At 50.2% G+C, this 26397-nt stretch overlaps 1 protein-coding gene across 2 annotated transcripts in view; it reads right to left on the bottom strand.

Annotated features, from left to right (window-relative positions):
- The window catches only part of LOC147123563 (coiled-coil domain-containing protein 68-like), a 151668-nt gene extending 136562 nt beyond the window's left edge, over positions 1-15106 (bottom strand). For both annotated transcript variants that reach the window (XM_085974677.1, XM_085974685.1), the window contains exon 1: positions 14873-15106. The gene's annotated coding sequence lies outside the window, so the exon portion shown is untranslated. The remainder of the gene's footprint in view (positions 1-14872) is intronic.
- Between the last annotated feature and the right edge of the window lie 11291 nt (positions 15107-26397).

The following is a 26397-nucleotide window of genomic DNA, read 5'->3' as shown; positions in this document are numbered from 1 at the left end:
GCTGGACCACCACCACCATCACCACCAACTCCACCATCATAACATCAACTGACTGGAGAGAGAGGACAGAGGAGGAGAAGGAGAGAGGAGGCCAGCAACAACACCAACCAGGGGAGAGGCCTTTCCCATTACTGCCTCCCCAAATTGACCTCCATTCCAGGAGAGAGGGGAGAGAAACAACCAACAAACACCAACTGTTTGGAAGGAGGGAAGAACAACATCATCTTTCAGATGGGTGTTATTTGGTGCACTCTCCCAAAGACTTTGTATTTTAGGTGGGGGGAGAAAAGAAGAAAAAAGGGCCGGATCATCAAGGGGTGTGTGTGTGTCTCTTGTAAAACACTAGGCCACACACACCACTAATTAAGCACCCCTTCCTATTGCCTGACCTGGGATAGCTGGAGATGCCTAGGTGATCAGCCCAATTGTACATCGTTAAGACCTGGTGTGGGACTGGGCCTGGGGCATCTCCAGCTTTCCCAGGTGAAGACATCTTCTCCCCCCGCTAGAAGACCACCTTCAAAGACTTTAATTTTTCGTCGGAGAGTGCACCCCTGCCGACACCCACCCACCCACCATCCTGAGTGGCGACCCTGCCTTTGCGGCCTCCCTCCTTCCCACCCCCCCTCTCTCTCTCTCTCTTTGTCTTTCTCTGCCTTTCTCTCTGAGGCACCTCATTTCATCTTTAATTATTAATTGCCTATTGAGCAGAGGGGAGAAGGCCCCTCTCCCAATTTCAATCAATAAGGGGGAGAGGTGTGCCTTCAATTTAAACAGCTCCCTCTGCTCAATTGAGGACCAAAAAATACATGAGGCCACAATTAACACCTTCAGGCCTGTGACTTGGGGTGAGTGTAGCCCTTTTTAGAAAACACCCCAGAATGGCGGCTGCATCTTCGCCGGTGGCGGGGCCAGCCAGGACTTATGCGGGAGTGGCAGCCACAGCCACAGCTGCTCCCACTGCTTCTGCTGCCCCATCACCTTTCAGATTGATAATAAAAAAGCTTGGGGTGAAGAGCTACACTCACCCCACTATGACCATTGAGGCCTGCGTTAAAGCCATGGCTGGGGTTGTCGGCCCCTCAGCCATCGTCGCGGCCTCAAAAATGTATGGGAAGGCTGTGTTCTTCCTGGGGTCGGAGCGGGCGGTGTCCCTGGCCGTCGCCAAGGGGCTCACCGTGGGCGGGACCTTCCTGCCGGTGGATCCTCTCGAGGCCACCGCGCAGAGGATCGTCATTTCCAATGTCCCGCCCTATGTTCCTGGTGAGCTCCTCCTTCCCCATTTACGCCAACTTGGGGAGGTGAGGTCGGGGATCACACCCATCCCGCTCGGCTTCCGGGAGGCCAGCCTTCGCCACGTCTTCTCCTTCCAGCGCCAGCTGTTTATCCAGCTGGTGCGGGAGGAGGACACCGACGGGGCGTTCGTCGTCCTCCACGAGGGGACCGCCTATAGCGTCTTCTGGACGTCGGACGGTGTGCGGTGCCACGCCTGCAAGGAGGTGGGGCACATTCGGAAAAACTGCCCTGCCTCCAAGGCCGCCAGATCATCTAGTGCGGCCGAGGCTGGCGCCGCCGCCGCTTCTCCCCCCGGATCTGCCCGCGCATCGGGAACCGCTGATGCGCGGTTGACGTCGGAGGCCGATGCCACCAAGGCCTCCGGCGGGGGGGAGGGAGCGCGTCCGGCCGGAAAGAAGGCGCGGAATAAATCTAAACACCTTAGGGCGGGTCCCCCCGTGGATGGCCCGCCCTTGCCCCTTGCGCCCCTTACACCCGCGCTCCTCGCGGAGTTAATCGGGGCAGACGCGAGTGGGAGGGGCCTCGTGCCCGAGCCTGTGGCCGCAACCGCCGTAGCGGAAACACCAATACCTGCGGCCGGGCTCGGGCCCGAGGAACCCGACAAACCTGCTCCGCCGGAGGGAGCGGACGAGGAGGCACCTGCAGACATGGAGGTCTCCCTCACTCCCTCCGCGTTAAAAAGAAGGCGCGACCCCTGGAAGAGGAGGAGGACCGGGAGGAGGAAGGTCCCTCCCAGCAGGGGGAGTCGTCGCCTGCCGCGGGTACTGCGCCCCCCCCCGCTGTCATTACCACCGGCGATCGGCAGGGGTCGCCTGTCCCTCGGGAGGCTGAGGCAGATGGGTCTGTCCGGCACGTGCCTCCCGGGGATGGGGACGAGACCCTGCCCATGGGGGTGGGCGCGGGACAACCCGCGGCGGTGATTGACATTTTATCGGTGCCGTTACCCCTCGCCGGGTCGGGCGGCCTGGGGTCTGGGTTGGGCGAGCTCGAGGAAAATGAGCTCGCCCAATGCGACCCGGACATCTCCCAGGGGCTGCTCATCCCAGTGGAGGTTTTAATTGAAAACACCCCATCCGCTGGGTCGGAGGCTGGTGGCGGGGAGGAGGATGGCCCCCTGGCTGCGTCTCTGGTGCTGGACGTACTGGAGGAGCTGGGAATTGTTCTCTCCCCGGTTTCTCCGGTCGTTCTGGCGTCTGAGGCGTGGGGGGACTCCGAACTGCCGCCGTCTTCTGGCCCGGCGCCCCTAGAGGAGCCCAGGGAGGAATGCTCTGCCGCCGATCCTGGGGGTGGGATCTGGGCGGAGGCGGGATCGGCTGGTGCAGCCGAGCCATTCGCTGCGCACTGCGCGACGGACGGGTCGGCCACTGGTGACGACCCCCTGGAGGAGGATGGGGACTCGGTGATGGGCACGGAGGAAGATTTGGACTCCACCGTCCACGAGGCGCTGGATGACCTCGTGCCCCTCGCCGAGTCTCTCCTCATTCCCGTAAGGGAACTCCGGGACTTTATGGCCACGTGCCAGGGTCGGCAAAATAAGATCCGGCTGGCCCTCGACAGGTGGTCGGAGCTGGCGCTGCTCATTGTGTCCGTCCGCGCCGCCGTTAAAATCATGGGCGCGGACGAGAGCATGAACCCGCTCGAGCTGCGTCGGCTCAGAACATTTCTCACTGAGCTGCTGAGGAAGTGGCGGCTGACCAGCGGCTGCGCCCCCTCCCCCCGTTAGGTGTAGGTAGAGGTTGCACTATGCTTCTGACATGAAGATAACCATAGCCAGCCTCAACATCAACGGCAGCAGGGAGGCGCGCCACAGATTCAACAACTTCTCGGTCCTTCGGGACGGGAAGTATGCGGTGTGTTTCCTGCAAGAAACCCACACCGTTCCGGGAGACGAAGCCACATGGCTCCTGGAGTGGCAAGGAGGGGTCAGCATGAGTCACCTCTCCAACAATTCTAGCGGGGTGGCTATCTTGCTGGCCCCGCATTTTCAGCCGGAGATCTTGGGGGTCAAGGAGCACATGCCGGGCCGCTTGCTCCAGGTCACTGTTCACCTGGGGGGCGTGCCGCTCCATCTAGTGAACGTGTACGCCCCTCAGACCGGTGCGCAGCAAGTGCGCTTCTTCGAAGAAGTGTCCGCTCTTTTGGGCTCCTTCGACGCGGGCGAGTGCATCATCCTCGGGGGGGATTTTAACTGCACCCTCTAGGCGAGGGACCGTTCAAGTCCCCCGCGAAGCCCGGCGGTGATGGAGAAGTTGAGGGACTTGGTCGGGTCCTTCGACTTGGTGGACGTCTGGCGAAATCTCCACCCCAACTCCAGCGCCTTCACTAGCGTGAGGTCTGGGGGAGGAAGGTCCAGAATCGACCGCCTCTACATTTCCCAGGCGTACGTCTCCTGCGTTCCGGCGGCTTCCATGCGGCCGGTGCCATGCACGGACCACCACCTGGTGTGGGCGGAGCTCGCTCCACTGCGCGCGTGGGGGGGCGTCCGCGTACTGGCATTTTAACAACCTGCTGCTGGAGGACGCGCGGTTCCGGGATTCGTTTCGTTGGTTCTGGACCGACTGGAGAAGGAAGCAGGGGGGCTTCCCCTCCTTGAGGCTATGGTGGGATGTGGGCAAGGCTCACATCCGTCTCTTCTGTCAGGAGTACGCGAAGGGGTCGACCAAGAGGCGGGAGGCCCGGGTCGGGCGGTTGGAGAAGGAGGTGCTCGACCTGGAGTCCCATCTCGGTCAGGTCGTTGAGGACCCGGCCCTGCGGAAGGTGTACGAAGAGAAGAAGGGCGCGCTGAAGGACCTGCAGCTCGTCGGGTCCCGAGGCGCGTACGTGAGGTCGCGGATCCAGCTCCTGCGGGACCTGGACCGTGGCTCCCCCTTCTTCTACTCGCTGGAAAAAAGACGGGGGGTCCGTAAGCAGCTCTTGGGGCTGCTGGCCGACGACGGATCTCTGGTCTCGGATCCGGAGGGAATCAGCGCGGAGACCCGCGCCTACTACGGGGCTCTGTTCTCTCCGGATCCGTCCAGCGAGGATGCGTGCAGAGTTTTGTGGGAGGACCTGCTGAAGGTCAGCCCGGAGGGCGCCGAAAAATTGGAAGCTACGCTAAGCCTGGCGGAGCTGACCGGCGCCCTCCGCCAGCTCTCTAGGGGAAAGTCCCCGGGGCTGGACGGGCTGACCGTGGAGTTCCACAGGGTGTTCTGGGACGTCTTGGGGGGCGACTACGCGCGGGTCCTGGGGGAAAGTTTGGCGACCGGGGAGATGCCCCTCTCTTGGCGCAGGGCGGTCATTGTCCTGCTGCCTAAGAAGGGCGATCTCCGCCTCCTTAAGAACTGGCGCCCGGTCTCCCTCCTCAGCACGGACTACAAAATCTTTGCCAAGGCCATGTCTGCTCGCCTTGGCACCGTGCTGGCCCACATGATCCACCCCGACCAGTCCTACACAGTCCCGGGCCGGACCATCCACGATAACATCCATCTGGTCTGGGACCTGGTCCACCACTCCCAGAGGGCTGGTCTGTCGGTCGCCTTCCTTTCCCTGGATCAGGAGAAGGCGTTCGACAGGGTGGATCACGAGTATCTCTTCGGGACTCTGCGCGCATTCGGGTTCGGGACGCATTTCGTCGCCCGGATCCGACTTCTGTACGCCGCCGCGGAGTGTCTGATTAAAGTTAACGGGTCCTTGACGGCACCCCTTTGCTTCGGGAGGGGGGTGCGTCAGGGATGCCCCATGTCCGGTCAGTTATACGCCGTTTGCGTGGAGCCATTCCTACGCCTCTTGCGGAAGAGGTTGACGGGACTGGCTCTGCAAGGGCCGGGCGTGGAGGTGGTCCTCTCGGCTTACGCCGATGACGTGCTCCTCACGGTCACGGATCCTGCTGACTTACGGAGGATGCGGGAATGCCAGCTGATTTACTCGGACGCATCCTCCGCCAAGATCAACTGGGAGAAATGTTCCGGACTCCTGGTGGGTCAGTGGCGGGTAGACTCCCTGCCGGAGGAGTTCAGGCCTTTCGCCTGGAGCACCACGCACCTCCTCTATTTGGGAGTCTACCTTAGCCCTGCCGAGGACGCGTGACTGGCGAACTGGCAAGAGCTGGAGGCCAAAGTCACCGCTCGCCTAGGACACTGGACAGGACTGCTCCGAGTGTTGTCCTACAGGGGTCGAGCGCTGGTCATAAACCAGCTGGTGGCCGCCATGTTGTGGTATCGGTTGGTCACTTTGATCCCTCCCCCTGCGTTTGTCGCCAAGATGCAGAAGAAGCTCATCGACTTCTTCTGGGACAAAAGGAAGCACTGGGTCTCTGCCGCAGTTCTGTGTCTCCCGCTTAGGGAGGGCGGTCAGGCGCTGGTGTGCCTTCGCACCCAGGCTGCGACTTTCCGTCTTCAGGCGCTGCAGAAATACCTGTACATCGAGAATCCTCCGAGACGGTGTGCGCTGGCGATGTTTTTCTTCCGCCAGCTGCACGGCCTCAATTACGACACGCAGCTCCTGTTCGTGAAAGTGGGCGGCAGGCGTGCCGGCCTGCAGGAGCTTCCTGTCTTCTACCAGGAACTACTATGGGTTTGGAACTACGTCGCTTCCAGGCGGAGCTCTCCCCCGTCAGGGGCGGCGGCTCTCCTTCGGGAGCCGCTGCTCAGGAATCCGCACCTCCACGAACGCGGGTTTGGGCGGCTGGCGGAGGGCAGGGCTGTGCCTGGCAAGGTGACCAGAGTCGGGGATCTGCTCGATGGCGGAGGAGCGGGCTGGATGGCGCCGGAGGAGCTGGCGCGGCGCCTGTCCTGGACCAACATCCGGCTCGCGGTCGAAGCCATCGAATTGGTGAAAGCGGCACTGGGCCCCGACTCCACTAGGTGTATCGAGACGGCTCAAGCACGTGGGGCGATCCCGTCCGAGCTTACCCCCGTTCGGACGGAATTCCTCATCGGCGCCCGGCCCTGAAACTCCCCTCGGGAACCGGCGCCTCACAACTTGAGCCGTCTCGAGGAAATACCCTCCGTGCCTTTTCATTCCGCACGGAGGGGTTTCCTGTACGGGCTGCTCCTGCACACTCTCCACTTTGCCATCTACGTCTACCGTCCGGACACGCCTTGGCGTGGCGTCTTGCCGACTGGCGGTGGCGGAGGTCCCCAATGGAGGGCTCGCTACGCGGGAGTCCTCCCTTGTTCCATCGGGGACTTGGCCTGGAGGGTGTTGCACGGAGTGGTCCCGTGCAATAAGGTTTTAAGTAGGTTCACGGACTCCCAGGCCGCCTGCATTTTTTGTGGCCTGGAGGAGTCCGTGTTTCACGTTTATATGGAGTGTGAGAGGTTGCAGCCCCTCTTTCACTACTTGAAGGGGCTGCTCCTCAATTTTTGGTTGCACTTCAGTCCCACGCTCTTGATCTACGGTCACCCGGTGCGGAGGGGAGCGGACAGGTTGGAGGACCTCCTTGTGGGCCTGCTCCTGGGCCTGGCTAAAAGAGCCATCAATTGGTCCAGGCAGCGGGCGGTCGAGGGGGTCGTCCAGCCGGATTGCCTGCCTCTCTTCCGCGGCCATGTTCGCGCCCGGGTGGCCCTGGAGATGGAGCACGCGATGTCCGCCGGCGCGCTTGAGTATTTCCGCGACCGGTGGGCGCTGCGGGGACTGGAGTGCATTATCAACCCGGAAAACCAAATTTTAATTTGGTTTGTTAAGTTTTAGTTGAACTTTTGTTTATTTACAGTCCAATTGTTTTTTTTTTGGGTCCAAATAAAAGAGTACCCTCTGTTCAGTAAATACCTGTTATTATTGTTCTCCTGCAGTCCGTGTATTATTTATACTCGGACACTACAACAGGTACCTCGCCCATCACCCTCCTCACCCATCACACGCCCACCCAGATGCTCCTAGATGGGAGAATTAAAGATGGGACAGTGAGCAGCGCCCGCATTGCTCGCTGGACCCTGCTTCTCTCCCCGATGGATCTAAGGGTAAAAGGTTGCTGCGAGCCAAAGCTCGCAGCCAACATGATCTACCCAGGGACGGCCCACAGGTGTTCCATTGAAGGGGTATGAGAAGTAGACATAGGTTTTCGGGCCAGGATACATCCCACAGGCCGCGAAATCTATGTGGATGGTTCCAGCACAGTATCTGCAAAGCAGTCACCCAATCTGCATTTGGTCTCCCCAATGTAGAGGAGACCGCATCGTGAACACCTCCGTTCAGTCCGTAAGAGTGACCCCGAGCTTCCGGTCGCCTGTCATTTTAATTCACCGCTCCATTCCCACTCGGACCTCACCGTCCTTGGCCTCTTGTATTGTTCCACGGAAGCTCAACGTAAACTCGAGGAACAGCACCTCATCTTTCAATTAGGCACTCTGCAGCCTTCCGGACTCAATATCGAGTTCAACAATTTCAGATCATAAGCTCGGCCCCTATTACATTTTTTCTTGTAATTTTTCCACTCCTTTCCCCCCCCCACTTTTCTTTTGTTTCTCTCTCACACCTGGCAGCTATCTCTTGCCCTGCCAGTACACTTTACACCTAATCTCAGCCTATTACCATCTCGTCTAGCTTCTAATCTCTTTTACTTCTTTTGTTTCTTTTATTCTTTTGTCCGATCGCAGCCCTGCCTTCGATCTAGTTTCTTTTCTTTCCAGTTTTGAAGAAGGGTTCGACCCGAAACGTCAACTCAAATTTTTCTCCACGGATGTTGCCTGACCTGCTGAGTTTTTCCAGCATTTTCTGTTGTTATTTTGGATATTGGACTGTCTGGGAATGTTCTGGGCCACCCCAGTTTTACATAAGGACAATGAAACCTGTTTCCCACCAAGAATTTTGCAGAGCCAGGTACATGAATAAACAGGACATGTCCCCAGCAACACAAAGGAAGGAACATTAGCCCTACAGGATACAACAAACAAACCAAAGTCCAAAACGAATTAAAGAGATTGACAAACATTTTGCATTTTTTAAACTGGTTTCAAGGCAATCCCGAAACCAGTTAAAGTTTAGATGGGCCATCCCCTAAACTCGTTAAGTTTGGATGGGCCATCCCCGAAGCTCGTTAAAGTTTTAAAACACATTAAAAATAACGAGCCCGCCAAATTTAACAAAGAAACCTGAGATTTGGCGGTCAGATAAGCCAGGCCCCAAATTAGTATAATTGAGGCCTGCCTTTTCAGATAGTCAGTTCGTCACGAGTTTGAGTTCGGTTCGAGTCAGTTCAAGATCGGAGCAGTTCAAGTTCAGCCAACCAGCTCAAGAGAGAGATCATCATCGGAGACTTGAAGGAAGGAAGAAGAAACAGAGATCGCGGCAACCAAAGGCCTACAGAAACCAACAACCGCCAATATTACCACCAACCAGGTAATATTGGGCCACCGCGACCAACAAGGAACCAACCGCCGAAAAACTCATGAACCAAAGACTTGTTTCCACTCTACAGGCTAGTCTGACTTACCCCTGGGTAAGATTTGGACACAAAATACCCTAAAACTAGCCCTAACCAAAGAAAATCAGGTACTCACCTGATATATCCAACAGCGCGACTAACCGCATCTGCGGACAAACCCAAACTGAAGACCCAACACAGGTGCAGTCTTCTACCATGTCCGGGGTACGGCAGGCCCCAACCACCACAACTAAGGAGAACCCCAAAATTGCGAACCTCTACAGTCTGTTAAGAAAGTCGTTTTGGTGAGCATTTCCTGGTCCTCTGGATTCCAGCCTAGCTAGTGTAGTGGGGTTGGGAGGGTAAGGGATTTTGTGTATTGTAATTCTCCCTCGCTTATTCCGAGTGTTCCCCACCCTTTTAAAGTATAAGTTTTATTGTATTGTATATTTTCCTGCCTCAAAATAAAGATCTGAATTCTTTTGACTAACCCAGGTGTCTGTTGCAAGTTTATTACAACCCCCAAATAAGTCCAAAGTCTAGAACAAAAGGGAGTGGGAGCAATTCAAACCACTCAAAGGAGTCAGAGGTGAAGTTGACAAACAACCCACATGCCACCCCTTACAGTCCCCAGATGTTTGTGAGGAGAACTTTGTAGGATCGACTAGGCTGGGTGCGCCGTTGTCGTGTCCATACCAAGGTCAATGCTGGGTGGTCTGTCCGGTTTTATTCTTATTATGGTTTTTTGTAGTGGTTATGTACAACTGAATGGCTTGCTACGTATTTCGGAAGGCAGTTAAGAGTCATACACATTGCTGTGGGTCTGGAGTCACATATAGGCCAGACCAGGTAAGGATGGCAGTTTTCCTTTCCAAAAGGACATTAGTGAACCAGATGGGTTTTTACAGCAATCTGATAGCTTCATGGTCACCATTACTGATACTAGCTTTTTATTCCAGATTTAATAATTAACTGAATTTAAACTCCCTAGCTGCCATGGTGTGATTTGAACTCATGTCTCTAGATCATTAGTCCAGGCCTCTGGATTATTAGTCCAGTAACATATCTGCTATGCTACCATTCCTATATGAATACTCTCCACTTGCCTGGATGGCTGCAGCTGCAATGACACACAAGAAGCTCGACACCATCCAGGACAAAGCATTCCACTTGATCGGTAGCCCAACCACCACCTTAAACATCCACTCCATCTGCCACCGGCGTACCGTGGCTGCAGTGTGCACTATCCACAGGATGCACTGCAGAAACTCACCAAGGCATCTTCAACAGCACCTCCCAAACCCGCAATCTCCACCACCTAGCAGGACAAGGACAGCAAATGCATGGGAACACCATCAGCTCCAAATTCTCCTGCAAGTCACACACCAACCCAACTTGGACATATATCGACGTTCCTACATCATCGCAGGGTCAAAATCTTGTAACTCCCTGCTTAACAACACTGTGGGATACCTTCACCTCATGGACTGCAGCAGTTCAAGAAGGCAGCTCACCACCACCTTCTCAAGGGCAACGAGGGATGGGCAATAAATGCTGGCCTTGCCAGCGATGCCCGTATTCTGAGAATGAATAAAAAATATGAAGCCTATCAATCTGTTGTGGCTACTGTCGTTGGTTGAAGGGCTGGGGAAGTATTTCAGTTCCATATACTCAGCCGGAGGTGCAATCTCAGGCTGGCACGACCTGGCTAAGCACAGTGAGACTGATAAGGAGGGCGGTCACACAGCACTCCCTGAGCTTCCTGTTCCATTTGCCATCCCTGCCTGAGAGAAAAGGGTCTGGTCAGTCCCTGGGCTTCTACCCATGCTGCTCTATAACTAGCTGTTACAAGGTGCATGAGAGCAGTCCAGGGCCGCCTTCCTCTAAAGGTTCTTCCTGTGGGTAAGTCCAACTTCTCTAGACACCTCCCCATGGCAGCATTGCCAAGATTTTGTAAATTATCACACCATCTGTTCACAGTGTGTTAGCATTTTGCAAGATACCTGCCATTCTTTATGAATTATAGATAGAAAATGTATAAGTTGGTGAAAATCATGGTAAAACACAACAAAAATATATTTCTCTTTCACCTTTTCTTCCTGTTGTATGTTGCAACTTTGCCTACCTGTCCAATGTCAGTGCCTGCACTTCTTGGCTTCCCTACATTACACGACCTATTTCACCTTCTGAAGCTGTTGATAAAGACTGGCTGCGGCACAAGATAAGAAATGTTACCTGCATGCCTAAATTCAGCTGCAGTAACGAATGATAAGAAGCTGAACAACAAAGTGGAAGGTAAGAACTCAAATCAGTCTCAGCAATCAACCTAATTAAGGCAGCAATCTCCAGCAACCCTGATAGTTTGGTGGGTAAGTTCACTGTTTGATGAGGTACTAAGCCATACTGACCAGAAGGTTCCAGGTTGGATTCAGCTAGTTGCTAATGATTGCTAGTCAGTGACTCCTACTGGAAAGTGTGTGAGTGTGGACAGAGTGAAGACAGGATTATTACTCAGTTGTGATGCCCATCCATATTGAATAGCTAGATGACATTCACCGTCTTGGATCACATATGAAGAACCGCATCTTTGTCAAGATAGCAGAGCACAAGTAGGAGTCAGTGGCAGGGAAATTTTTCGGAGCTGCTCCTACTCTCCCGGCATTACGTTGCCAGAATACGGCAGAAAACCCAGTCACGCGCATAGACGAAGCTTCCACCACAGTTCCGCCCTGTTGCCTCACAGCGCCAGGGACCCGGGTTCAAATCCGGCCTCGGGTGACTGTCTGTGTGGAGTTTGCACATTCTCCCTGTGTTTGCGTGGGTTTTCTCCGGGTGCTCCGGTTTCCTCCCACAGTCCAAAGATGTGCGGGTTAGGTTGATTGGCCATGATAAAAAAAATAAAAAAAATTAAATTGGCCCTTAGTGTTAGGGGGGATTAAATACGTGGGGTTACGGGGTTACGGGGATAGGGCTTGGGTGGGATGGCTGTCGGTGTAGGGACCGGGTGCTAGGGTTTGGATGATCAGCCATGATCTCGTTGAATGGCGGAGCAGGCTTGAAGGGCCGAATGGCCTACTCCTGCTCCTATCTTCTATGTTTCTATGTTTCTATGCTGGCGGAGCAGGAATAGCTCCAAGGAATTTCCCGGCCAGTGTCTTCAGGAGAGGGTGAGAGAAAAGGGGCAAGGAAATTACAAAAAGAGAAAAAGCAAAGCCCAAAAGCCTCTCACCATCCAGATAGTGTCTTTAATCCCCTGGATAGTGCCTCTTATCCCTTTGGCTCCCTTCTCTCCTGTTGTCTCCTGATGACACTGGCATCTGCTCGACCTCTGCTATCTTTCTGAAGGATCCACTCTTCATATGTAATCAAACTCCTGATCCAGATTTGGCAATTTTCTCATCTTCCACCTGCAGGCTGTTGCACTCACTCGTGTGTTTGGGTTCTTATGGGAGGGCTCTGGTGCTGGGACTCATGGGTAACCCAGATCTTTGTATATAATGGTACTGTGTAATTACACTATGCTTATGTTATGTACATAACACTCATGTATTTAATTTTGTTTTATAACACTCCTGTGAAGCGCCTTGGGACGTTTTACTATGTTAAAGGTGCTATGTAAATACAAGTTGTTGTTGTTGTTATCAAGCATATTTGTATCCACTAGGAAAGTTCCTACTGTTCATGCTGTGTGAGAAAATATGTAGAATATAAGTTGACAATATAGAGTTTCCAGTACAGAAACAGGCCATTCAGCTCAAGTGGTCTATGCCGGCATTTATGCTCCCTACGAACCTTCTCCCACCCCTCTTCATTTAACCCTATCAGCATATCATTTTATTCCTTTCTCCCTAATTTTCTTATCCAGCTTCCCCTTAAATGCATCTATGCTATTCACTTCAACTACTCCCTGTGGTAGCGAGTTCCACATTCTAACCACTCTTTGGGTAAAGAAGTTTCTCCTGAATTCCCTATTGGATTTATTAGTGACTATCTTATATTTATGACCCCTAGTTTCGGTCTCCCCCACAAGTGGAAATATCTTCTCTATGTTTAATTTTTTTTAAATTGACACTGCTGGAGGAAGTGCCATTAACGGCATGAATATTAGTGTATGAGGAAATTAATGCATGTGCATGTAATGGTCTTGCCTAATATTTCAATGGAGCCATGTATTGGACGAAGGCATTTCATAGAAATGTTACAAACATTTGTAACTATTTGCACGACATAATTTCAAAGCCAAACAGTACAACTACATTTGGTGAACCAGACTTCAATATAAGAAAACAAGATGGAAGGGAAAGTTGTTACTTAAAATAACATCATCTACAATTTGGTAATATAAACTTATGGGTGCGCCTGGTAACTTGATAAACCACCTGAGCTTCACTTTAATGGATGAAATACATCTTCCGAACTCTTGCTTGTGAATAACTTAGCATGCCAAATCACTGTGGAGCAGAATAAATACTATATAATAGAATACATTGCTGCCTCAGTAGAATTGAAACTCTCTTTTAACTGGCACCTAAATAACCGGAAATCTATGTTAACCGGCAAAATTCAGGAGTAGGTTCAGGTAAGTTTTACTTAATATTAGTGGCCGTTCCTGGATCTGTGGCTGTGTAACTGGGGTTCGTGCACTTGTTGCTAAGCAACAGGGATGCTTGGTCTGTGGCCGGAGTTCCTGCACATGTTGCTGAGCAACAGGGAAGCCTGGATTTGTTGCTGTGTACGGAGCTCTCGTACCTTTTAAACTATACCTCTCTGTAATCCGGACTTTTTAATAAACCGGCACCACGCCGGTCCCGTTGGTGCCGGATAATAAAGAGTTTTCCTGTATAAACCAAAAGATGCCATACTGAATTTGTACAGTGCCCTGGTCAGACCACACCTTGAGCATTGGGTTTGGTTTTGGTAACTAAGCAAAAACTAGGAATGGCACCCTGACATTACTGGGCTGAAGAAGACATAAAGGTTTGTATTTTTTTCCCAAAAGCAAAATAAGGGCCTACAATTCGATATCAGGGATTGATTACCGTAGCTTTGCAACTTCTTTAGCACCTTTCCAAGCCCCAGTGTGAAAACTATGCCTACTCTCAGCTGGCATAGGAACTTCTGGGCCTTATCTGCTGGGCAGAAGTCCCCTGGTAGCCCATAAGCACCCCAGACATGCCAACAAACTGCTGCCAACTTGTGGAAGGGGGTGGCAGGTGGAAGACCTGCTAGCCCATTCATTGTAATATTGGACGAAGGGCAAACGGGGCAGACTCGGGGTGCTGCCACAAATTCCTGCCACCCCGTGAGTCATTCACATGAATTGCTCCCGGGAAATTTTGAGCCGTAAAATATTAAATAGCATACATAAGGTAAATCTACTGCACTACTTCAAGTTAAGTCAACACACTAGAACAAGGTCATAGATTAAAACTAGTCATAGATAAGTTTAGGACAGATGTCAGGAAGAACTTTGTCACTTAAAGAGTGTTCAACATTCTGTGGCCTTCTTTGATTCTCCACACTAGCCTTTAGTTTTCTGCCATAAGGAAGGGGACCCCTCTGTTGCCAAATCAAAATCAGTGCAGCTTAGTGCCAATAATAGACCTGACCTGACTCAAATCCCTGACTTGACTTCAAGTGGAAACCCAGCGGTTAAAAGAAGCCCAACAAAAGGTGTGATCCAACCTGACCTGAGTCTCAACCTGTTCTGATTTCCATGACCTGACCTGAGACAAAGGATTCTGTGCAATGTGCTTTATTCAGAGCGTATTTTGTCTGCCCTAGCAAAAGACACAACTCAGCACAAATCGTGACCCAAACTACGTCCACCCAGACATTACTTGAAGGGTGTAATGGAAGTTTTAATTGAAGTGCATGTAAATCCAGACCCAAAGCTGGAGCCCAACAGTTGAAACACACAAACCCAATACCCCAACTTTCAATGGTTTGGTTTGCAGATAAAAGATCTGGGCAGATACTTTCGGCTCTATTGTGCATTCGAAAATTTGGCTTCCAATCCAGAAATTCCTGCTGATTAAAAAATAAGTAAGTGGCTATTTTATGACAGGAATTAAAATACAATTTAAAACCGCCTCTTTTCTTTAAGTTTCTGTTTAATCAGAAAACACAAAACCATACTCTTTAGGTATCCATATTAAAGAATTTATATATGTGCAATTATTGTTGCCTTTTGTATAAAATATAGAAAAGAATTGTAGAGGATGTGTCACTCACCTTTCTAAAATGGAATAAAAACTTTGAAAACTGGATATGCCTGTAATTCTGCACCTGATAAATGAAGTGCTACCGACATAAAACTTTTGTCGGCAGGGTCTCCAAATCAAGCGGCATGTTCATATTTATCCATGCAGTTAGTTGAAATGTTTTGTAGTTGATGACTTGGAGAGACCCACTAGTTCCTGTCCATACTGCACGGCATGTTAATTGTCCCTGAAACTCTAAGCTGTACTTTTGTACTTCCTGATTGGCACTCTGCCACCAGTGACAATATTACTTAAAGGTAGACTGTCATACAGTCAGCTGTTAGCACTGTAAAAAAACGTTAAAAAATCTCCTGCTGCATTAGCAATGTTAGTTGGTTTGAATAGATCAAAGTCTATGATCACAGATAAACACCTTTCAGCAGGTAATGTAGCTCTTTCAGTGATGGCCAGATACAACCTTTGAGGTCATGGTTTAAGACACCCAGGGCAGTTAACTACTATATCCTAGTTAGTATTAGCATAACAACATGTGATGTTTAGTATCATAACCGTGATCAGTACAGAGTCAAACTAGCGGTCAAAAAAAAAACTGGCTGTTAAAATTAAGGTGCACATAAACAAAGGAGAAGACTCGATCCTATGTGTTGTTTGAGTGCCAACAGTTCCAGGGAAATCTGTACTTTCTGGGCCAGCCATTTTATTAAGACCTCAGCTTAAACACTCCGCCCCTCACCACAAACAGCTTTATAATAATGCTGCAGGATAAAGATACAGGAGTATCTTTATTACAGTAACGTTATGCCCTACAATGCTGCTAACAAGCTAACTCATTTTGGTAGGACCCACTGTCCTGGATCACTGATAAGCTATTGGGAAAATGAAATTAAAATCTGACCTGATCTAGGCACAATGGTTAGGTCAAGACTCAGAAACGCAAAGCAACTTGACTGCCTGACATGACTCTGTGGCAATGAATGAGGTCGACTGTCACTGAAACGAGTTACGTCGTTGGTGACATTCAAAGGGTCAAATATCCAGCTCTCTCTCTCTCTCTATATATATATATACATTTAATTTTTACTAATGATACTATTAGTAAGTCCACAGCACAAAACCAGAATTGATCAAAGTTGGCTATTTTTCGCGTCTACTCGATCAACTAGCTTTATTCTCTCTTCAAAATCATCACCAGCAGCTAAAAGACCGGCTGCCAAGCCGTCACCAATGCTGCTCTGAACCAGCTGCCGAAAGCACCCCTTCCCTCCACTTTTGCCTCCCGTCTGTGACGTGCCGCAGGTTGAGGATCTCAGCTAGGTTAGCTACCAAACCTGCAATGCAAAACTTTCAACTCTGTTTCGGACTTATTGTGAGCATTCCTGCTCCTCCTGGCTCAGCTCGTGTGTTTGTTAGCAGCCAGTGGCTGGGCCGCAGCACGCTCCTGAAAGCCTAGCGTCTGCTCCACGCAGCACTGACCAATTTCTTTATGAGGTCCTCAACCAGGCGTTAGGCCCCTCAATAATATATTTAAGAGCCTAACGCCTATTTAAGGCAGCCGCCCAGGAAGCCTGAACATTATTCTGGGAGTGCAAGACATAGCCTCGTGAAATTGGTCCTTCTTGCCCCCGTTTTCCGCTCGTAAAACGGGCACAACAAGGCCCAATTTCTAGCCCACTAATTTCTTCAAGTGTACATCAAATTCCCTTGTAAAGGCCATGACAGACTTGCCTTTAACAGCCAGTGCAGCTTCTCGGTTTTTGTCCAGCAATTGCGGGAGGTACTATAACTTCCTCCGAGTGAGTGCTAAGAATGTTGATTTGCACAACCAGACATTCCAGATCCACCCCTGCTCTCCATCCACAGCTTGCCCTGTGCCGTGACGTGCCCGGTTGGCACTGCTCGATGGATTTACTTTCCACTGATGGCCTGGAGGGGTTATGCTAATTGGTTAAGCTGACCACAATGACAGCTGCCCACTCCATATAATGCTGCTGGTGTTTTCATGGTGCTGAAGTCTAACATTTTCACCCATCTTAAAAGAAAAAAAGACTTGCATTTATATAGGGTCTTTCACGACCACCGGACATCCCAAAGCGCTTTACAGCCAATGAAGTACTTTTTTGATGTGTAGTCACCATTATAATGTAGGAAACGCGGCAGCCAATTTGTGCACAGCAAGCACCCACAAACAGCAATGTGATAATGACCAGATAATCTTTTTAGTGATGTTGATTGAGGGATAAATATTGGCCAGGACACCGGGGATAACTCCCCTGTTATCGAAATAGTGCCATGGGATCTTTTACGTCCACCTGAGAGAGCAGATGGGGCCTCAGTTTAACGTCTCATCTGAAAGACAGCACCTCCAACAGTGCAGCACTCCCTCAGCACTGCACTGGGAGTGTCAGCCTAGATTTTTGTGCTTAAGTCTCTGGAGTGGGACTTGAACCCACCACCTAAAACATTACACACTGTTTTAACAGGTAAGTAGTAACCAAAAAAGTAAAGCACCCACAACGATCAAAAAAAGCACACACACACTCTGCTTTTCATCTTACATTTTACCAACAAACGCACAAAAAGGTTAAAGTACACATGCATGAGGCATGTGAATATGAGTATTGAGATCACATGCCCAATGACAGTGTCTATTACTCATTTTTATTTACTAATCAAAAATGTAAGTAGCCACATCTGGATTCCCAATTAGTCACATGTGGCTTGTGGCTATCATATTGGACAACATCACACTATGGCATTACAATAATCTAAACCAATTTACGTTGAGTGATATAGGCCAATAGTTTATGGGAAACAGCATCTATTTCCAATATGGAAACTGACTGAAAAGTGGAACAGAATTGCCATTATTTTGTCTTTTTGCTTCCTTAGATAGAGATGGCGAAGTAATAAGCTGTATCTCTAGCTCCTTCAGCCCCCCCCAAACGACAGGTCCTATATAGAACGCAATTACTCAGCACGTGCCCTAGATGGCTCTATACCCAGAGTATATTCAAAAGCAAAAAAACTACGGATGCTGGAAATCTGAAATAAAAACAGAGAATGCTGGAAATACTCAGCAAGTCAGGCAGCATCTGTGGAGAGAGAAACAGAGGTAACGTTTCAGCTCGATGACCCTTCGTCAGAATTCAAAGGTGAGTTATGCATTTGGAAGTTGATAAACATATATCTTATTGTGAAAGTTATAGGAATTACTATTCTTATAGTTATTGCTATTATTATTGTTATAGGAAGGATGTCAAGACTTCAGAGAGGGTGCAGAGGAGATTTACTGGAATGGTTCCTGTAATGTATGTACCTTTAAGGGAGAGAACTACTTTTTACAGCTCCTGTATACTGTAGTACCAGCAGTGACCACACCTGTATATAAACCCTGAGTAGTGATCTGTACAGTTAGTTCTAGAGTAACCCTCATTCAGTAAACACCTGTTGATCGTTCCCTGCAGTCTCTTGTCTAATTATTGAAGGACACAACAACAAGATACACGGATCTAACATTGGCGACGAGCAGATTCAAACCTACCTGCAATTCTGCATCACCTCCCAGGGATTCGCTCCTGGAGAACAGTGGAAGGAGGTCGAGTCCAGAAGCACGGGCGTCGACCATGGGCAACTGCCCAGTTATCCAGCGGAGATTTGAGCATCGCAGGGGAGGCTGTCGAGAGCCAGGCTTGGCTTTCCAGTCACGGTGGTCCAGCGAAACGGGCTGGCAACAGGTACTGCGCATACCCTTCCCGGACAGCGACAGGCTAGAGCCCGACCGAGAGGCACAGAAAAAGGCCGAGCAGCGTCGACGGGGGAGAGAGAGAGGGCAGAGCGCACAGGGCGCAGCTGCTGTTCAGGATCGAGCAACGTCAATGGGGGAGAGAGGCGAGAGAGAGCAGAGCGCAGCCGGTGTTCAAGGGCCGAGCAGCGTCAACGGGGGAGAGAGGCGCGCAGGAAAACGCGCAGAGCGCAGCCGGTGTTCAAGGGCCGAGCAGTGTCAACGGGGGAGAGAGGCGCGCAGGAAAACGCGAGGCGCTGCCATTGCCACGAGGACCGCAGAGAGCGGCATTGGCAGCAGCGCAGGAGCAGCGCACGAAACCCACAGGGCATCGCCATTTGCCACGAGGACCGCCGAGAGCGGCGTTGGCAGCAGTGCGGAAGATGCCATTTTAAGCCGCAGCGGGGAAGAAAGGAAAGCGCGGGAGACGCCACTTTAAGCCGCAGCGGGGAAGAAAGGGAAGCGCGGGAGATGCCATTTTAAGCCAGTCTAACCACACCCAAAAATGGTGAAGAGTGGCAGTATCACAGCGTTCGACAATGAAGTCGAAGATTGGACGACATATGTCGAACACATAGAAGTATACTGCAAGGCGAATGAAGTGCCAGATGACAAGAAAGCGCTGGTATTGTTGAATTCAATGGGTGCAAAAACGTATGGCTTACTACGAAACCTAGTAACCCCAGAGAAGCCAGTAGAAAAGGATTTTGAAAACTATATGGCCTAGAAATTCAGTTAGGGGCACCCAGCTCGCCTGGGCACCGGAATAATCGCTGCGCGCGGAGCCACTTGCGCCAGCGGGAAATTCACTTTCAGCGCCCCAAGTGGAAGCCGGCCACTAAACAAGGGTTTCGGCGCCCCGCTTGGGGCGCTGAAACTGAATATCGGCGTGCAAAGTGCCGCAGCGCCACCCGCTGCGGCACGGCAGCCTGCGGTACTGCAGGCCTTCCTCTCAGTCTTAAGGGGGAGGTGCCTGCAACAGCGCGATCCCTGCTCGCGAGTGCCGGCAAATGAGCCCGGCACCAAGGAGAAGTGCCGGGCTCTCTGGAAACAGCCGGCAATGCCGCGGGGGGTGCTAAAGGAGGCCGGGGACGGAGGTGCGGGCAGGCGGCCGCCGAAAAAGCGGCCGGCCGCACCTCCACCTTAACTGGCCCCACTACCGGCACAGGTAGGCCCCGTGTACCGGTCGCTGTTTGCGGCCGGCGCGGGGGAGGCGGCAGCAACCAAATATGGCCAGCGGGGCGATAGCGGGGCACTGCGCACACCGATGACGTCATTGGTGGCGGCGCAGCGCTACTGGCTAACGCCGCCATTAACGCCCCGCTAAATATCGCGGTAGGTTTGCACAGTGGCGCAAAAGCCCTCTTTGGGCACAAACTGGTGGCGCAGGCCACTGAATTTAGTGTCAATCCTACAGGACCACTTAAACCCCACACCGCTGCTGATAGCAGAAAGATTTAAGTTTCACAAAAGGAACTAGCATAAAGATGAAAGTAATGCTGAGTATTTAACGGAACTGCGCAAGCTATCGAAACACTGCCAGTTTGGAACGGGACTAGCAGATACCTAAAGGGACAAGTTTGTGTGTGGGCTTCAAAGTGAAGGAACCCAGAAACGACTTCTATCACAAAAGGATCTTAAGCTGGACAAGGCTTTCAACATTGCAGTATCACATGAAGCAGCCGCATGGGGCACTGCAGAGATACAATGGAGACCGCAAGAATATGGCACAAATGAAATGTCATACGGAACAGTGAAGTGCTATCGCTGCGGCAGACCAACACACGACCATAATGATTGCTGGTTCAAGGACAAAGTGTGCAGACAGTGTGGAAAAGTAGGACACATAGCAAGAGTCTGCAGGTCGGGAAAGAAAACCAGCAGCAAGAAATCTCCACAGGAGAAGTACAAGAAGGTACATAAGGTGACGGAGAGTAGTTCAGACAAACAGAAGAGTGATACAGACTCTGGAAGCAAGGAGCTGGGTTGCCTGAAACTACATAATGTGATCAAAACGGAGGATCACCAAACTATCTGGGTCACGCTCAAGATAGCAGGAGTCCAAGTGAAAATGGAATTGGACACAGGATCAGCCCTAACAGTCATAAACCGAAGGGACTACAAGCGGCTATTCTCACATATACCCTTGAGAGATACAAAGATTGTCTTGAAGACGTACACGGGGCAAAAAGTCTACCCCAAAGGAAAAATAAGGGTGAACGTTATATATAACGGCAAGGAAACACCAAAAATGGACCTATATGTATTGCCAGATGGAGGACCACCACTACTAGGGCGTGAATGGATCCGGAAGATACAGCTAGATTGGCATTCCATACAAGCACTGACTGTAGATGCCAAAAAGGATGGCGACGTCACACCTGGACGACTGTCAAAAATGCTAACTGACGTACAAGAACTGTTCCAGCAGGGACTCGGAACACTAAAAGGCATAACAGCGATGATCAAAATAGAGGAAAATGCAAGCCCAAAGTTTTTTAAGGCCAGACCGGTACCTTATGCGATCCGCCCAGCCGTCGAAGCAGAGCTGGAAGGTTTGGAACGTTCAGGAGTACTGTCCAAAGTGGACTGGAGCGAGTGGGCTACACCCATCGTTCCTGTAATGAAGAGGTCGTTGAGTAATACGCCTGGGGAACCAAAGAAGGTTCGTATCTGTGGGGACTTTAAGGTGACAGTGAACCCAGTCCTTCACACTGTACAATATCCGCTTCCGCGGATTAAAGATATTTTCGCCTCGCTATCTGGAGGGAAACGCTTCACTAAGATTGATCTGGCCCAGGCGTACCTGCAAATGGAGGTAGAAGAAGCCTCGAAACAGTACCTCACGATCAACACTCATAAAGGTCTCTACCAATACAACCGGCTGGTGTTCGGGGTAGCATCAGCTCCGGCTATTTGGCAAAGGGCAATGGAACAAGTCCTGCAAGGGATTCCAGGGACCCAGTGTTATTTGGACGACATCCTGGTCACGGGCGAAAATGACAGTGATCACCTCACCAACCTGGAGCAATTGCTCACTAGATTGAAGGAATATGGGCTCCGAGCTAATCGCCACCAATGCGAGTTTTTCCAGAAGCAGATCTCGTATTGTGGCCACGTTATTGATAAAGAGGGGTTACATAAGTCCCCTGAAAAGATTGAGGCAGTAGTCAAGGCTCCAGCACCGGAAAATGTGTCACAACTGAGGTCGTTCCTTGGGCTGGTGAACTACTACCATAAGTTCTTGCCGAATTTGTCTACCGTACTACACCCACTGAACACCCTACTGCAAACGGGGGTACCATGGAAGTGGAGTGACGAATGTAAACGAGCTTTCCAGAAGAGCAAAGCATTGATCATGTCAAAAGAGGTGTTGGCTCATTTCAACCCAGCACTACCAATTCAGTTGGCGTGTGATGCATCTCCCTGTGGCATTGGAGCGGTGCTGTCGCTCAAATTCCCGGACGGCTCGGAGAGGCCAGTAGCCTTTGCGTCTCGGTCACTAAGCTCATCCGAGCGTAACTACGCCCAGATTGACAGGGAGGCCCTCGGCCTAGTGTGGGGAGTGAAAAAGTTCAATCACTATCTGCACGGGCAGAAGTTCACCTTGCTGACTGACCACCAACCACTTGTCTCCATCTTTAATCCAAAGAAGGGCGTTCCGGTGATGACTGCGCAACGGCTACAAAGATGGTCCCTTTTTCTAGGGGCGCACCAATATGAAATCGAGTATAAGGGCACGAAACAGCATGGAAACGCTGATGGGCTATCACGCCTGCCACTGCCTACTGCGGAGGAAGCACCAGCAGTGGATCCTGTCGAAATATTTCATTCAACTATAATTGAATGCTTGCCAGTAACTAACGCTGGTATAGAGAAGGAGACCCGAAATGACCCGACGCTGTCTCGGGTATATGATTTGATGGTGAAGGGATGGCCAGCACATGGCGACTCACTGTTGCCAGCATTCTCATCCAGAAGAGAACAGCTGTCAGTATGCCAGGGGACCTTGATGTGTGGATCCCGAGTGGTAATTCCACCCAAGTTAAGGGAGAGAGTGCTCAATGAGCTACACAAAGATCATCTGGGAGGGTGAAAATGAAAAGCCGTGCTCGGGCTTATGTGTGGTGCCCGGGGATCGATCAGCAAATCGAGGACCTGACAAAGAGCTGCTCAGGATGCCAGAAGGTCCAAAATGCACCACCACATGCCCCTCTACACCCATGAGAGTGGCCCTCATCTCCATGGCAACGGGTGCATATTGATTTTGCTGGTCCATTTTAGGACTCAGTGTTTTTAATAGCCGTGGATGCGCACTCGAAATGGCCTGAGGTGATCAAAATGTCCTCCACCACCACAGAGAAAACTATTGCAGTCCTACGGACCATTTTTGCCAGGAACGGCTTGCCAGAGCAGATTTGCTCTGATAACGGACCACAGTTTGTGTCCGAAGAGTTTCGAAGATTTATGAAAAGGAATGGGGTAAGGCATTACACATCCGCCCCGTATCATCCAGCCACAAATGGATTGGCTGAGAGGTTCGTAGAAACCTTTAAAAAAGCAGTAAAGGCCATGTGCGATGACGACATTCCACTGCAGCATAAGGTGGACAATTTCCTGTTAGCCTACAGAAATGCGACACATGCAGTCACCAACCAGGCCCCGGCCATGATGTTCTTTAACCGAAGGTTGAGATCTCGTCTGGATTTGCTCAGACCAAATGTACGAAGAGATGTTGAGAGTAAGCAATTCCAGCACATCAATGAGAAGCCGACAAGGAGCTTCAATGTAGGGCAACCAGTCTTGGCCCGCGACTACCGAACAGAGAAATGGCAACCAGGAACGATATGCACAGGCAGGGGCCACTAATGTACACAGTGGATGTTGGGGAGAACATTGTGAGATGCCATGCTGACCAGATCCTAGAGTCACAGGAATGAGTCAACCCCATGTCTCGGCCATACGTACCTGGTGAGGAACCCGACGTACAGGTCGCATCTACCTCAGAAACAATAGCATTGGAAGCTGATGAATCAACTGACGACAGGGTGCTAGAATCGCCTCCGCACCAAGAGCGAGACACTCGGGAAAGGCGTTATCCAGAAAGAATCAGGAAGCCTCCCCAAAGACTGAATTTATAAATCGACTATTTTCAGCTAATGTTGCATGTTAAAAGTGTTAATTGTAATTAGTTTGATATTTAATTGTTAAATGAGTGTTATGGTATTGTTAATCTAAAAGGGGAGGAATTGTAATGTATGTACCTTTAAGGGAGAGAACTACTTTTTACAGCTCCTGTATACTGTAGAACCGGCAGTGACCACACCTGTATATAAACCCTGAGTAGTGATCTGTATAGTTAGTTCTAGAGTAACCCTCATTCAGTAAACACCTGTTGATCGTTCCCTGCAGTCTCTTGTCTGATTATTGAGGGACACAACAACAAGATACACGGATCTAACAGTTCCAGGGATGCGGGACTTCAGTTATGTGGGGAGCCTGGAGAAACTGGGATTGTTCTCCTTAGAGCAGAGAAGGATAAGGGCAGATTTCATAAAGGTGCTCAAAATTCTGAACGGTTTTGATAGAGTAAATAAGGAGAAACTATTTCCAGTGGCAGAAGGGGTGGTAACCAGAGGACACAGATTCAAGGTACTTGGCAAAAGAACCAGAGGTGACATGAGGGAAAAAAAATTGATGCAGCGAGTTGTTGTGATCTGGAATGCAGTGCCTGAAAAGGTGGTGGAAGCAGATTCACTAGCAACTTTCAAAAGAGAATTGGATAAATACTTGAAGGGAAAACATTTGCAGGCCTATGGGGAGCAAGCAGGGGATTGGGACTAATTCGATAGCTCTTTCAAAAAACCGACACAGGCACAATGGGCCAAGCGGCCTCCTTCTGTGCTGTATCAGTCTATGAAGTTGTTTCTGTAAGAGTGAATAAATGATGGAGAGTTCCTCCTGTTGTCTGATTGGAAAGTCTGATATTCCCAGTCACATGCTTCACAGTAACCAATCAGGTTGCCAGACCATAAACAGCCCAGCCATTGCAACTACTGGGATGACAATGCTGGTTGAAGAAAGGTCATATCATTTAAATAATCATGCTTCAAAACCAGACTGCAAGTCCCGACCGGATGGGTAGAGTAGCATTGCCTGAAGCAGCATGTGCACTCCCACTGAGTGCTGGCAGTGTTCTCTGTCTGATTGTTTATTTCCACCCACAGTCAGCTGTCACTATTGGGAAGGGGGGAGTTCAAAGGTGAGCGTTTCTCTTCAACATTCTTTATCTTGCTTGTCTGTGCTCCGATGACAGCCCGAGGGAAGACACCCCGTTGTTACTTAGTGAGCCAACATTTGAGACTAGTTTAGCCTGGACTTAACAGAAGCAATGCCGCTAGTATACTTAAAGAGGGGGTTATCACTGCATAGTCTTTTTAACAAATAAAAATGACAATTGACTTGCAGATTCTTTTGTGGCATTTCTGGCTCTCCCTGATGATTTTTCATTAACCATCATCCAGCTCAGCAACTCTACCTATCAAGTGTTGAAGTCATCATCAAAGGAACTAGCTGAGAGTTACTGAGCCGGGCAGTATGGAAACTAAATTGCCAGTAGCTAGCCTGTAATCCAGTGTACATTAGCCACGTTATCATTGACTAAGTATAATAATTCATCTCTCAGGCAGCCGCACCCAGCAATCTGTTGCAATTATTGCACCCGCTGATATCACCTACACACATTTAAACAAAACTATTCAAAATAATCACAGAAATGGACGCAAACAAGAAAGGGTTATCAAGATAAAAGGGAACAAAAGCTTTTCATTACAAAACTCCCTCCCTCCCCCAACATGTATTATTTAAAAAAGAAATGGAGAGATTTTCACTGCTCTCTATATTACATAGTATTACATTAGTATTTACAGCACAGAAACAGGCCATTCTGCCCAACAGGTCCATGCTAGTGTTTATGCTCCACACGAGCCTCCTCCCACCCTTCTTTATCTAACCCCATCAACATATCCTTCTATTCCTTTCCCCCTCATGTGTTTATCTAGCTTCCCCTTGAGTGCATCTATACTATTCGCCTCAAATACTCCTTGTGGTAGTGAGTTCCACATTTCAACCACTCTCTGGGTAAAGAAGTTTCTCCTGAATTCCTTATTGGATTTATTAGTGACTATCTTATATTTATGGCCCCTAGTTCTGGTCTCCCTTGCAGGTAGAAACACATTCTCTATGTCTACTCTATCAAACCCTTTCATATTCTTAAAGACCTATTACAGATTACCTCAGTCTTCTCTTTTCTAGAGAAAAGAGCCCCAGCCTGTTCAATCTCGCCTAAAGGTATCACCTCTCAATTCTGGTATCATTCTAGCAAATCTTTTTTGCATCTTCTCCAGTGCCTCTACATCCTTTTTATGATCTGGAGACCAGAACTGTTCAATTGGCAAATTAACTTTAATATAGGTAAGTGTGAGGTGGTACATTTTGGTAGGAAGAATATGGAGGCCACATACTCCTTGGAAAATAACAGCTTGATTTTCCAAGCCCCGAGGAGGCGGGTTTGGAGGCGGGAGTGGTGGGAAAATTGCAGAATCGGGGGGCAGGAACACATCCCGCCCCCAACCCGCCTCCGTGCCAGTGTCCCAGGAGGCGGGTATCCGACCTGTGCTGGGAGCCGCCTCCCCGAGTCGGGAAGGGGATTAGTGCCAATTAACTGCCTGTTCACAGGTAGTGAACAGGCAGTT

This window comes from Somniosus microcephalus, chromosome 2 (assembly GCF_052327205.1).
Source record: "Somniosus microcephalus isolate GS21.2 chromosome 2, FLI_Smic_1.0, whole genome shotgun sequence".
In the NCBI taxonomy this organism is placed as follows: domain Eukaryota; kingdom Metazoa; phylum Chordata; class Chondrichthyes; order Squaliformes; family Somniosidae; genus Somniosus; species Somniosus microcephalus.
The sequence above is the reverse complement of the archived record's forward strand: the minus strand, read 5'-3'. Positions and strand labels throughout refer to the sequence as shown.